We start from the raw sequence: 11,288 nt of genomic DNA, 5'->3' as shown, positions 1-11,288 counted from the left end.
TCTTTATTTGTTGACTTCTGTATCTGATACACTTATTTTCTTGAGTTGAATACTTAGCTTGGTTACTTTGAATTTTTATTATTTTCTGTTAATTATATTTAAAGCTCTACTTTTTCCTTTTCATACTGCTTTTGCCATTATCTACAAATTTTAATATATATTGATTTCACTGCTTTTTAATTACAAGTGTTTTGTCATTTCTATCATGAATTTCTTTTTAACCCAAGCATTATGCAGGAGTGATATTTTTGTTTTAGTTTGCAGATATATGGAATTTTTAAGCTGTAATAAAGATTATTTTTTTTTAAATTTTTATTTATTTATGATAGTCACACAGAGAGAGAGAGAGAGGCAGAGACACAGGCAGAGGGAGAAGCAGGCTCCATGCACTAGGAGCCCGACGTGGGATTCGATCCCGGGTCTCCAGGATCGCGCCCTGGGCCAAAGGCAGGCGCCAAACCGCTGCGCCACCCAGGGATCCCTGTAATAAAGATTATTAATTTTATTCTGCTATGATCAGAAAACATGGTCTGTAAGACATTGATTCTTTGGGCAATTTGGAGCCTTCCCTTTGTGTCCTTGAGTGCTTAAAAAACACAGATGTTCTTTATTTGATGGGTGTAAAGCTTCATGTATTGTATTAGGCCTAGCTTATTAATTATATCAAGAAAATATTTATCTTAATTTTCTGTTTATCTGATCCACTTGTTTTGATAGGGATGTGTAAAATCTCTAATATTTCTCCACTTAGTTCTGCATACCCAACAATGAAATATAATTTCTACTTTCAAACTATTTTTTTAAAGCAGCAGAATCCTGTTGACACATGAACTCTTGTGCAGGAACCCTGTTTAAAAATGGATAAAAGCAGAGCTACTCTGGCTGGAGGGGCAACATCTTGGGGGGCATTATAGCCCCCTCTTTCTTTCCTTTTATATTCTGTAGTAACTTCCCCCAAACTCAGCAAAACTCCAGCACTACAGGAAGCAGGGTTTAAAACCATTAGGGAAGCGAAGGGAGAGCCAGAGGTCAATCCCAGTTTTGTTTTTAATTAGTTTTGTCCTCTTAACCAAATTATTTTTTTCCCTATAAAATGAGAAGGTTGAAGCAGATATTTTCTGAAGTCCTCTCTAGATACAGAGTTCTATCATTTTGGATGTGTATTGATCACCCACTAAGAGCCCAGCATTACAATCATATTAACCTCTGTTTTAGCACCAAAAACCCCTATACCACATCAAATACTATTATTCCATTGTCTCACTTAATCCTCACATCAGCCGTGGAAGATATGCTGATGTCAGCAAGTAGAACCTGTCCAGAGATCTCTGTCTCTCATGCATTTGCAATCCTTAGCAAAAAAAAAAGAGATGAAAACTTCATAGTTAAGACAATGGGATTTGGAGCCAGGGCTCAGATTCAATCACTGCTACTAATTAGCTGTGTGTCCTTGAAAAGCTATTTAAGGACTCTGAGACTGAGACTCATTTTCCTCATCTTTAAGATGGTGATGAAATAGCATCTAGCTCTGTGCCTGACACAGAGTAGAAGGTCAGTTAGTATTAAGGTGTCTTTCCTTAAGAAATAGAGATTCTAGCTTGGGATAGAAATGACTCCCATGAGCCTCATGACTTCCAGACCAGATATGTGAATTTCAGAAGTTTGTCTTGGGACCTGTGGCCTTTGTGTGTATGAAACTCCCTCAGCTCTGAGGCCCGAGGTTTGATGGGCAGGAGAAATGGCACAGAAACTCCAGAGGCCCTGGCTACAGGTCCCTCTGTGGGTCTGCTCACCGCACACCCCTGCTCAGGTTCATTACACAGTCATGAGGAGACTTCACTAATGAGCTGACCTTGTTAGAATTAATGGATGGTGGGGTAATGGGTCTGTGTGACTCATTAGATATAGGAATGGGATCCAGCTTTCCTACATTTAGTTTAATTGAAACTCTAAAACATTTATTACTTTGGGCACATGACAGCAGCTTTCGTTTTTAAATATCAAAGTGATAATTTCAGCTGTTTCCAAAGAGAAACTGGGGTTGGAGGAGACAAGGCAAGAAGAGATGAGACTCTAGGGAGGCAGTTCTGGGCCAGAGAAAGGGAATTTGGAGGCTTGGGGTCTGTTTTGTTTGAGTTCTGGTGAGTGACTTGGACAAGCCTTCACCTCTTAAAGCCACAGTTTATTCACCATGTGATGAAGACACTGGGAAGGCCACTGTCTTCAACGCTACCTACACTCTCCACAGTTGCTGAGAACTTATTAGGTGCAGCTGTTCCACTGGTTCATTTCTTTTTTTTTTTTTTTAATAATAAATGTATTTTTTATTGGTGTTCAATTTGCCGACATACAGAATAACACCCAGTGCTCATCCTGTCAAGTGCCCCCCTCAGTGCCCGTCACCCATTCACCCCCACCACCCCCTCCCCTTCCACCACCCCTAGTTAATTTCCCAGAGTTAGGAGTCTTCATGTTCTGTCTCCCTTTCTGGTATTTCCTACCCATTTCTTCTCTCTTCCCTTCTATTCCCTTTCACTATTATTTATATTCCCCAGATGAATGAGACCATATAATGTTTGTCCTCCAACTGACTTATTTCACTCAGCATAATACCCTCCAGTTCCATCCACGTCGAAGCAAATGGTGGGTATTTGTCATTTCTAATGGCTGAGTAATATTCCATTGTATACATAGACCACATCTTCTTTATCCATTCATCTTTCGATGGACACCGAGGCTCCTTCCACAGTTTGGCTATTGTGGACATTGCTGCTAAAAACATCGGGGTGCAGGTGTCCCGGTGTTTCATTGCATCTGTATCTTTGGGGTAAATCCCCAACAGTGCAATTGCTGGGTCATAGAGCAGGTCTATTTTCAATGGAACAGAATAGAGAATCCAGAAGTAGACCCTCAACTTTATGGTCAACTAATTTTCGACAAAGGAGGAAAGACTATCCACTGGAAGAAGACAGTCTCTTCGATAAGTGGTGCTGGGAAAATTGGACATCCACACGCAGAAGAATGAAACTAGACCACTCTCTTTCATCATACACAAAGATAAACTCAAAATGGATGAAAGATCTAAATGTGAGACAAGATTCCATCAAAATCCTAGAGGAGAACACAGGCAACACCCTTTTTGAACTCGGCCACAGTAACTTCTTGCAAGATACATCCATGAAGGCAAGAGAAACAAAAGCAAAAATGAACTATTGGGACTTCATCAAGATAAGAAGCCTTTGCACAGCAAAGGATACAGTCAACAAAACTAAAAGACAACCTACAGAATGGGAGAAGATATTTGCAAATGATGTATCAGATAAAGGGCTAGTTTCCAAGATCCACTGGTTCATTTCATGTATGGTGTAGGTACTCCGCTTACTACCAATTTACTTAGAGAGGTTAAATCACCTGCCTGGAGTCACCCCAGGAGTAAAAGTACAGTTGAGACTTGAACTGGGCTGGTCTTACTCTCAAACTCTTGCTCCTCCCCCAGCTCTTCTGATGCTTCTTCCTGTCTTAGCACTCCATGAATTCTATGGGCAGAGAGCTATTTTGGATCCCCTGTTTTAGGAAACTATCATCTGCTTATTCCCTGTAACTACATGTACCTTGAAATTTATTGAAAATCATTTAAGATTTAAGTGTAGGAAGAAGGTATTAGCTAACACTTGGTTAGAATTTCTTCCAGGCTCTTTCACACCTCTATGGGGTTTTTGATCACAGTTGCAAGTTCGTGTGTAAAATCTTGTATGCTTTCTACCCCCTAATTTAGGGACATTAGTATTTCCAAAAGTTACTAGAATTCCTCAGGATCATCATTTTTAATTTCTTTTACAAAGCACTCAATCACATGGAGGCATCTTCATTTACCTAGTCAACCCCTTGTTGTTGTAGAAATTATTTCCAATTTGTCACTATTCTAAATGATAGTATGGCAATCTTGGGCATTAAGCATCTTTAAAAATTTCTAGATTATTTCTTTAGGATTGACATTTATATTATAACTTTTTTCTGGTTATAAATATAATGTAAATATAGTTTAGAAGGTTTAAAAAGCTAGGGAAATTTATTTCTTTATTCTTTATTTTTAAAGATTTTATTTATTTGTGTGTGTGTGAGAGAGAGAGAGAACAGCAACAGGAAGAAGGGGCAGAAGGAGAGTGAGAAGCAGAGTCTCTGCTGAATGGGAACACGATGCAGGGTTGGATCCAAGGACTCCTGGGATCGTGACCTGAGCTGAAGGCAGATGCTTAACTGACTGAGCCACCCAGGCACCCCAAAAAGCTAGGGAAATTTAAAAAGGGAAATAATAACAGTTATTCATATTAGCTCATAGTTATACAAGGCTTTTTAGGTACCAGGAACTATTATTTTTAAGCACTTTACAGGAATTAGCTTTAATTCCCACATAACCATGTAAGATACTTACATACATATTTTTGATATTTCTTGATTATTTCTTAGAAAAAATATTGCTTAAAAGACATGAACATTTTTGAGATTCTTCAGACATGTTACCAAATTGCTATTTGGAGATGAAGCTGTTTATCCTCAAGCCAGCCGGGTCTGAGCATGCTCTTCTCTCTGTGTTTTCACCAGTTTACTTTTTATCATTTAATTTAATTTAATTTAATTTTTTATCATGCTGTAGAATCTTTAATTAAGTATACAGACTTCCAATCATGTCACCTAGGGACCATTTTACCCACTGTTCTGTTTGGCTGCCAGTCTCTTTTTTTTTTCCTCAGCAATGGTGAAGTGGATACCCTTTCCATGAGGAAGAGAAATCCATGGTATGTTGCCTTTGCCAATAACAAAAATGTTGGAGAGTTGGGTGGCGAAGCTGTTGCCATTGGCATCTTTCATGTGAACTACATCAAAAGAACCAGGGTGGCTCTCTCGGTTGGTGATCACACCAATTCTTCCCAGGTTGGCACCTCCAGTCACCATACACAGATTACCAGTATCAAACTTGAAGATCATCTGCAATCTTTCCAGTCTCCAAATCAGTCTGAATAGTGTCATTCATCTTGATGAGGGGATCAGGATAGCGGATGGTGCGAGCATCATGAGTCACCAGGTGAGGGATTCCTTTTGTTCCCACAAAGATCTTTCTCACTTTGCACAACTTATACTTGGCCTCCTCAGGTGTAATCCGATGAACAGCAAAGCGACCCTTGGTATCATAGATTAGACGGAAATTCTCCCCAGTCTTGTCAATGCTGATGACATCAAAAAAACCAGCAGGGTAGGTGATATCAGTTTGGACCTTGCCATCCATCTTAATAAAATGCTGCATACGGATCTTCTTCACTTCATTCCCTGTTAGGGCATACTTAAGTCTGTTCCTTAGGAAAATGATGAGAGGAAGACACTCTCTCAGCTTATGGGGGCCAGTAGATGGGCGAGGGGCAAACACCAGTCAGTTTATCTAGCATCCAGTGCTTTGGAGCTGCTACATGCTTCAGATGCTTCCTGGGACTACGAGCCATGGCTGCGCTAGGCACGAAAAGAGACTTTTTATCATTTTAAAAAGTGTTTGAGTCCTGAGTGCTTTCTACTGCATCATTTCTACCTCCAAGGACCCTTGAAGCTGTCATAATTTCCAACTGGCATAAGCTCAACAGCTACTGTGGTAGCTACTAAAACGTTTGCACTCTGCTGGTGTGGAACCTAGAAGCTGAGATGAGGACAGGCCAGGGTGCTGGGAAGCAGTGTGTGTGTGCACGTATCTCTGGTGTCATGCTAGCCCAGGACTCAGAAATGCCTCTAGGGGGGTGAGAAACTCACATATCAGGTAGAGAAAGATAAAGATGATACCCAAAAGAGGTGCCTGGGTAGTTCAGTCAGTTAAGCTTCTGACTCTTGATTTCAGCTTGGGTCATGATCTTGGGGTCATGGGATAGAGCCCCATGTTGAGCTCAGTGGGGACTCTGCTGAAGATTCTCTCTCTCCCTCCCTCCTGCTCTCTCTCTCTAATAAATACACTTTAAAAAAAGAAAAAGATGATAACCAAGAGAATTTCACAGTTGAGATTCAAAGGAGTTTCCTAGAAATTCAGCTTAGAAAATAAAAACTCCTAGTAAATTTGAACAACAAAGAAATTTTCCTCTTTAGACCCCTAGAACTTGGCAGACTGAAGATGGAGAGAATAGGGGTTTGAAAGAGTGATGATCTATTAGGTCAATGTCATGTCTAAAAGTCCTAATGTCCATAAAGAACCAGGCAGGATCCTGGAAACCTTGTAGATCTATAAGGTGTTTTTTCTGCTTTGATCAAGGATCATAGATCTTTCTTTTTTTCCTCTCTTTTCTCCTTTATTCCTGTCTCTTTGCTTCCTCCCTCTCTCCTTCCCTTCTCCCAGCTCTATTAGATTTTTCATATTATAAAAGTAATGCATACTTATTTTTCTATGCCAAATAATTCAGAGGTACAGGAAGAAAACACTTATAATCTCTATCTTTGTTTAATCCCACCCTCCTCAGATAACCAAGGTTAACAGTTTGATATTTTCCACACTTTCAAAGAATGCCCCTATAGGTAGAGAAGGCTCTTCCCTTTTTTCTTTTATAAAATATAGAAATAAACCCAAACTCTATATTTGCTTTTCTGACTTAAAGATGGTATCAGGGAAAATGCTCTGGGTTAGGATATATAAGTTTAATGGGGTGCTGATGGGTGACCCCCATCAGCAAATAATAATAGCTTTATAATATTCCATTGTATGGATATACCATAAATTTATTTGGCCAATCCCTATTGAAAGACAATCAAATACATTTTAGATTTGTTCTCTTCTTCCCTCCCTCCTACTTTCCTTTCTCCACTCCCTTTCCTGTTCCTATACTAACTGAACTGCAATAAATATTCTCCTTCATAATTCCCTTCATGCAGCTGCTTGTATTTTTGTAGAACAGAGTTCCGCCAAAATGAGATTACTGGGACAGAGGAAATATAAATTTAATTTTTCAATAGCTTCTTTTGTGTCCCTTAATTGCTTGTATTTGTTGAGCACTTTCACCTATATTATTTGTACCTACATGACACCTTTGTGCAGTAGGCAAGGTGAAGGACAGAACCTCCAGTTTGCAGGTGAGCCTCAGTAGATTGAGTGACTCAGTCAAGGTCATGGCCAGCAAATGGCTGAGCCTGTTCTTACAGCTCTTGTGCTCTTGAGACTTGTGCTTGATCCATTGTTTGTCCTCTGCTTCTCCCAGGCCAGCCCAGTTTGTCTATCTCTCTGTCTGTCTCTCAATTATCTATATATATCTATCATCTGTCATCTATCTCTCCATCTATTATCTATTATCTATCTATCTATCTATCTATCTATCTATCTATCTATCTATCATCTAATCACCTATCTCTCTGTCATCTACCTATCTACCTACCTACCTACCTACCTACTTATTTTTGAAAATTCCTTAGAAAGAGAAAGTGAGGATCAATCACAAAAATGGCAACACTTAAAGAAGGTGATGATGATGATGAAGGTGGTACTGGTGCATGAGGAAATATTTCCCAAATAAAATAGAGGTTATCTCAGAATTTAGTTTAGATTTTTAAAGTAGTGTTTAAGTTTAAAGAATTTTCAGTGGCCCAGTTTCTGATAAGATGGTCCCTGCATCTGGGCCTCTTAGCTTGAATACTCAGCAGAATTAGGAGGCCACAGGGGGTCTCAGGTCTCCTTCCATCTCCCGTCTGGGGACCCCTCTTCCCTTCGGTACATCACTAGGATCTAGTTTGTCACATTTGGGAGGCTCTTGATGCAGGCCTGATCCCATCTAAAGGGCTATAGCCTCCTGGAGATGCTCAGTTTCTGAGCAAAAAGTAATAAGGGGCCGTCAGTAGAAATAAGCCCGGATCCAACTCTGAGAAGTGAGTGTGGAAAGTGAGTGTGCCTCCAACATCTCTGCTGTTCCTTCCCTCCTAGATGTGGCCCAGATCCCTTCCCCACTTTCACACACCATGTGTGCCTTCTGACCCCATCCCTTTCAGGCTGTCAAAATTAGCCCTCAGAAGGGTATCTTTTCTTAGTCTTTATATATGAATATGATTGCCAGTGGTTCTCTCTCTCTGATGGATTTGAAGACATATCTCTTTGGGAAAATGTTCATTGTTAAAGGAAGAACTAACAAAAAGGTGAGGGAGGGATTTGAGGAGCAGGAGGCCTTTTTGTTGTTCCTGAAATAATTACTAGGATGGCTGATGTTTACGGGGTGCTCCCCTTGTGCCAGGCATGAATCCCCACATCCCTATGAGGTAGATTATATCCCTGTTTTGCCAGCAAGACAACTGAGCCACACCACAGTTATGTGGCCATCTAGAAGTCATATACAATGTTTTAAACCAATCTTGGTAAGTAATTAGTGGTATGTTAATTGTAAGATGCACTATTATTTTATTTATATCAGGAAAAAAATGCTACCAATTAAACCAAGACATGTAACTGACTTTAAGAAATGATAAAATGTGGGGGCACCGGGGTGGCTCAGTGGTTGAGGGTCTGCCTTTGGCTCAGTTAGTGGTCCTGAGGTCCTGGGATTGAGTCCCGCATCTGGCTCCCCAGAGGGAGCCTACTTCTTCCTCTCCCTATGTCTCTACCTCTCTCTGTGCCTCTCATGAATAAATAAATAAAATCCTTTAAAAAAAAGAAATGATACAATGTGAAAAAAATCATTTTAGAATCAATGACTCTAGGTGACAGAACTGGGATTTGCACCCAGGCAGATCACCTGTAGTGCTTATAGCTTGTCTGCTGTGTTCCACGTGGGTCACCATGTAGTCTGTCTTGGCTACCAAATGTTTTGAAAGAGTTGTGGATCTCATGGAAGAAAATGTTCTGTGAACCAAAGAAATTGAGAAAGTCTTCATTAAACAGAATAAAATAATATAATAGATTTTCCTACTCTTTTTTTTTTATTACTGCGGGGCTTTATTTATTTATTTGAGGGAGAACACAAGTGGGGGAGGGGCAGAGGGAAAGGGAGAAACAGACTCCCTACTGAGTGGGGAGCTGGACATGGGGCTCGAGCCCAGGACCCTGGGATCATGACCTGAGCTGAAGGCAGACACTTAACCAAGTGAGCCACCCAGGTGCCCCATACTACAGGACTTCTTTAAGACATTAATATCAACATGCATTTTTGTACCGCCAGGGAGGGAGATAGATTACGCATCATTTCTGAAACATTTTTTCGTAGTGGAACATTTTATGGAACTTGTTCTTTGGAATACATTTCTGAATACTCAGTAGTAGGTCATTTCTCTAATCTTTCAACAAATTCGTATTGAAGGTCAAGTTTCATTTTGCTTAATGACTCCAGTCTTTGGGGGCAATTATTGCGTATCACGCATGATGAATCTATAAAGACAAGTTTGAAATTAAGCCTACAACTTTAGGCAGTTTTTTTTTCCCGGTCCCTATCTTTCATTCAGTAGTCCTTTTTAAAAAGCACATATATTTAATACCAATAGGATAGTGTTTCTCAAAGCATACCTTATGGCAATGAACTCTAAACTTTTTGGTAAAGTATGACTCCTAGAAAAAAAAATCTTTTTTTTTAAACTAAAAGTCCTCAAACTACTTTACTTTCATTGAAGTGTAGTTGCCATGTAATATTATACTAGTTTCAGGCGTACAGCATAGTGATTGTACAATTCTATACCTTATTCAGTGCTCATCATAGTAAGTGCAATTACCATCTGTCACCATACAAAATTGTTACAATATTATTGACTTTATTCCCTATGCTGTAAATTAAATCACCATGACTTTATTTTATAACTGGAAGTTTGTACATTTTAATCCCCTTCATCTATTTCACCCATTTCCCCAACTCCCCTCCCCTCTGGCAACCACCAGATTGTTCTCTGTATTTATAAGCTGTTTCTGATTTGTTTTGTTTTTTAGCTTTCACATAAAAGTGAAATCATATGGTATTTGTCTTTCTCTGTCTGATTTATTTCACTTAGCATAATACCCTCTAGGTCTGTTCATGTTGACGTGAATGACCAGCTTTCATTCTTTTTTTATGGTTGAGTAGTATTGCTGTGTGTGTGTGTGCACGTGTGCGCGCGCGTGTGTGTGATTCTACACAAAGTAGATCTTTGTCCATCCATTTATCACTGAATGGACACTTAGGTTGCTTCCATATCTTGGCTTTTGTAAATAATGCTGCAATGAACATAGAGGAAGTACATATCTTTTCAAATTAGTGTTTTCATTTTATTTTGGTAAACACTTAGAAGTGGAATTGCTGGATCATATGACAATTCTAGTTTTAATTTTTTGAGGAATCTCTATATTGTTTTCCATAGTGGCTGCCCAAATTTGCATTCCTACCAGCAGTGCACAAAGGCTCCTTTTTCTCCACAGTCTTGCTAACACTTCCAATATTTTGTCTCTTTCATACTAGCCATCCTGACAGTTGTGAGATGATATCTCATTGTGGTTTTGATTTGCATTTCCCTGATGATGAGTGATGTTGAGCATCTTTTCATGTGTCTGTAGGCCATATGGATGTCTTCTTTGGAGAAATGTCTATTCAGATCCTCTGCCCATTTTTTTATTGGATATTTTGTTTTCTTTGATATTGAATTGTGAGAGTTCTTTATATATTTTGGATATTAACCCCTTATCAGATATGATCCAATAATTTCACTATTGGGTATTTACCCTAAGGAAACAAAAACACTAACTCAAAAAGTTGTATGTATCCCTGTGTTTATTGCAGAATTATTTACAATAGCCAAGATGGAAGCAACCCAAGTGTCTATTGAAAGACAAATATATAAGGAAGATATATATATATACACACACACACAGGTATATTATATAGCCATAAAAAAGATCAAGATTGTGCCCTTTGTGACAATACGGATGGACATAGGGTATGCTATGCTAAGTGAAAAAAGCCAGACTAGGAAAAATAAACTTTCCCTGGGACTGAATGTCCCACAAACGAATGTGAGACTTTGCATAATGAGAAGCACCAGTGTTCAGTGTTTGATTTTTTTTGAAAAGTTGTTTTGCAGAAAGCTTTTGTATAGGTTACAGTTGCTTTTAACTATGAATAACAATTCACCTGACTAATGATGCTTAAATAATAAAGACATTTTGTCCAACTTCTAAGATAAGACATTCAGAGGTAGTTGGTCCAGGGCTAATGTGGGGGCTCAAATATGTCATGAGTTATCCAGACTTTTCTTTTTTTGCCCTGTTGTGCTTCTCCCTACAGTGTTGTCTTGGTGCCTCATGGATATACGATGAGTCCTACAGTCCC

General features: G+C 39.3%; 1 pseudogene; it reads right to left on the bottom strand.

Annotated features, from left to right (window-relative positions):
• Positions 1-4,689: 4,689 nt before the first annotated feature.
• On the bottom strand, positions 4,690-5,495 carry LOC112928694 (small ribosomal subunit protein eS4, X isoform-like; annotated as a pseudogene).
• Between the last annotated feature and the right edge of the window lie 5,793 nt (positions 5,496-11,288).

The sequence above is a fragment of the Vulpes vulpes genome, chromosome 4 (assembly GCF_048418805.1).
Source record: "Vulpes vulpes isolate BD-2025 chromosome 4, VulVul3, whole genome shotgun sequence".
NCBI classification, from domain to species: Eukaryota; Metazoa; Chordata; class Mammalia; order Carnivora; family Canidae; genus Vulpes; species Vulpes vulpes.
Note: the sequence above shows the minus strand (reverse complement) of the source record. Positions and strands in the feature narration are given on the sequence as shown.